This window comes from Otolemur garnettii, unplaced genomic scaffold, assembly GCF_000181295.1.
Source record: "Otolemur garnettii isolate 467f Iridium unplaced genomic scaffold, OtoGar3 scaffold00264, whole genome shotgun sequence".
NCBI classification, from domain to species: Eukaryota; Metazoa; Chordata; class Mammalia; order Primates; family Galagidae; genus Otolemur; species Otolemur garnettii.
Genome location: NW_003852659.1, coordinates 1,156,327 through 1,159,970, shown reverse-complemented (window position 1 = coordinate 1,159,970; position 3,644 = coordinate 1,156,327). Strand labels below are relative to the sequence as shown.

The window sequence follows — 3,644 nt, the reverse complement described above, 5'->3', positions numbered from 1 at the left end:
GGGGGGCGAGGGGGCTGGTATATTTTGAGACAGGTGTTGAGCAGCCTCCTCAATTGCCCGCAAATAATAAACCTCTCTTAACTTCTCAAAAAGAAAGGAAAAAGAAAAGAAAAGAAGAAGAAGAAATCTGCTTGTGAAGTAAGTGACTTCTGGGTTTCAGTTATGTCGAAATCTGAGCGGGGCTCCAAGGTGGTGGTTTAGAGACATCTCATCAGCCGCTCTGGGTGAGTTAGGGAAGAGGCTGGTCCAGCCGCCTCCACCTGGACTGTCCTGCCCGGAAACCGTATTGCAAAGGCTCAGAGAGACAGTGTGGGACACCAGGAGTGAAAAGGATAAGAAGGGCGGGAGACCTGCACCGAGAGCAGGTGCAAGGGGCACAGTGTCCCAGGGACAGAGCCTAATACGTGGAATCCCGGTAGCGGGGGCTGGTGGGGAATAAATCTGCCAGAGGGACAGAGTGCGCCATTCTTCCGGGAATTGGGTGTGGCATGAGACCAGAAGGAATTGAGGTCCCACGGGACTCTAGGGGTCGCAAAAAACGGGCCCTTTGGTGGAGGGCGGGAGAGACAGCGTCGGCCCATGGCAGCTTTGGGACAGAGTCTGACACCGGCATCTGGACACCCATGCCAGCAGCGTCCGGGCGGGTTTGGACGTGGACTTTGCCCGACAGGAGACCAGCCGCCCGCCGCCGCTTTAAGAGAGCCGGGTGAGGGGAGCAGAGATCACCCAAGTCCTGAGCCGGTTTGGAGCAGTTTTCCAGGGACCCAGCACAAACCCGGCTTGGATTCCACCTGCTAGGCTGGGACAGCCATCCCTGGGCTGACACGCAGGCGGGACTGTGACGGCCCCCCCTCTGAATCAGCCCGGACTTGGGGAGCCCACCTCCCACACAGCCCCCACCCACCCCAGACCTCCGGGTGCTGCTCCCAGAACCCGGCACCTCCCTAGGAAACCCCGCGTGGTCTCTGGGCCGCATCCCCCTCTGCCCTACGGACATCAACGCTCGCGCAGTTACCATGCCCAGAATAAAACAGGAAAAAACGAGTCCAGATCTCCACAGCGACCAACTGGAAACTTCCTTCCCCCAAACATTACAGATGTCATGTAGTTGTTTGTTTTTGCTTTTGTTTTTGTTTTTGTTTTTATTTCTAACGCTAGACCACAGCCTAGTGGTCTCACTAATTTTCCCCTTAATACTAGAAGGCTTCCTCTTGTACTTCATTTTTAAAATAGTATTTGTTTTCCTTTTTCCCTTTCCCTCCCTCCCTCCCTTCTTTCCTTCCTTTCTTTTCTTTTCTTTTCTTTTCTTTTCTTTTCTTTTCTTTTCTTTTCTTTTCTTTCTTTCTTTCTTGACAGATTCTCACTCTGGCACACTGGGTACAGTGCCCACAGCAACCTCAAACTCCTGGGCTCAAGTGATCCTCCTTCCTCAGCCTCCCAAGAAGCTGGGATTACAGACACCCACCAGAATGCCTGGGTAGTTTAACTATTTTTAGGAGAGACTAGTAGAGACAGGGTTTCACTCTTGCTCAGGCTGGTCTTGAGCTCCTGAGCTCAAGGAATCCACTCACCTCAGCCTCCCAGAGTGCTGGGATGACTGGCATGAGCCACCGTGCCTGGCCTCTTTTTCTTTCTTTCCTCATGACTTTCTTCTTTTCTTTCTCTCAAAACTCTCCTAGACAACTAAGATCATAGCAATTACAACTAAATATCTCTTCCTTTTTTTATTATTTTCTTTTGTTATCTCTTGCAGAACACAAAAGAGGATCATATTAACCCTTAAATATACAAAGATATGTAGACATTTTTTTCTTTTTCTTTATTTATTTTTATGTTTTTGTTTTTGTTTTCTGAGACAGTCTTACTGTATCACCCTCCGTAGAGTGCTGTGACATTACAGATCACAGCAACCTCAAACTCTTGGGCTTAAGCAATTTTCTTGCCTCAGCCTCCCAAGAAGCTGGGACTACAGGTGCCTGCCACAATGCCTGGGTATTTTTTTGGTTGAAGTGTCATTGTTGTTTGGCAGGCCTGGGCTGGATTCGAACTCACCAGCTCAGGTGTATGTGGCTGGAGCCCTAGCCATTGAGCTACAGGCACCGAGCCTATTTATTTTATTTTCTGAGACAGAGTCTGACTCTGTGGCCTGGGCCAGCTCATGGCAGCTTCTTCAAACCCCTGGGTGTGAGCAATTCTCCTTCCTCAGCCTCTTGAGTGGCTAGAACTGCAAGTACCTATCACTGCACACTGACTTTTTCTAGTTTTAGTAGAGATAGGCTCTTGCTCTTGTTCAGGCCAGTCCCAAGCTTCTGACTTCAACTGATCCTCCCCCGCCCCCCCAAGTGGCTTCCCAGAGTGTGGGACTTGCCAGAATGGGCCACATCACCTACCTACTTCTCTTTCCCTTTCCCTTTCTCACTCTCTTCGTTTCTTTTCTCTCCATTTCATACCTGTATCAAAGGGCCATTTCTACATCAAAGCACAGAGGCAAAAAAGAATAAGGAGGAGGAAGTGAGAGAAGTAAATAAAGAAACCACACATGAGGAGGAACCAACAAAACAAATTCTGGCAACATGAAAGATCAGAGCAGATCAACACCCTCCCCTCAAAGATCACAACACAGTTACTGTAGAAGCTCCCATTTATAAGGAAATCATGAAAACAACGGAAAGAGAATTTGATTATGGATGGCACTGAATTAAGCTAAAGAGCTTCTTCACAGAAAGATAAATCATCAACAGGGTAAAAGAGAAGTTACAAAATGGGAAGAAAAATACTTGCAAATTGTGCCTCTGACAAAGAGCTAATACCCAGAGTCTGCCAGGAACTCAGCTAAACACCTATAAAACCCAGATCCATTAAAAAGTGTGCAAATGGCAGGAACAGACACCCCTTGAAAGAAGACATATTAGTGTCCAACAAACATGAAAAAGGCTTCAACATCACAAATCCATTGGAGAAATACAAATTAAAATCATAATGAAATACCATCTTATACCAGTCTGAGTGACTATTATTAAAAAATCAGAAAACAACAGATCTTGCTGAGGGTGTGGAGGGAAGGGGTGACCTTTTATTTATTTATTTTTTTGAGACAGAATTCCACTATGTTGCCCTCGGTAGAGTGCTGTGGCATCACAGCTCACAACAACCTCAACCTCCTGGGCTTAAGCAATTCTCTTGCCTGAGCCTCCCAAGTAGCTGGGACTATAGGAGCCCACACAATGCCCAGCTATTTGTTGTTGTTGTTGTTGTTGTTGTTGTTACTGCAGTTGTCATTAAATAACTAGTTGGCTCTGGCTGGGTTCAAACCTGCCAGTCTTGATGCCTGTGGCTGGTGCCTTAACTACTATGCTGGGGGCAACGAGCCTTTATATACACTCTTGATGGGAACGTAAATTAGCATATCCTCTGTAGAAAACACTACAGAGATTTCTCAAACTACTGAAAAATAGAACTATTATTAAATTCAGCAAGCCCACTACTGGGTATCTACTCAAAGAAAATGAAAGCTTTATGTAAAAAAGATGCCTGCATGCATATGTTCATCACAGAACTATTCACAGAGTAGCAAAGAGATAGAATCAACCTAAATATCCATCAAGGAACGATTGGATAAAGAAAACGTGGTGAGTATACACCAT

General features: G+C 46.5%; 1 protein-coding gene across 1 annotated transcript in view; it reads left to right on the top strand.

The window, feature by feature from the left end:
* LOC100944803 (leukocyte immunoglobulin-like receptor subfamily A member 6) overlaps positions 1–3,644 on the top strand; it is a 20,029-nt gene that overhangs the window by 7,205 nt on the left and 9,180 nt on the right.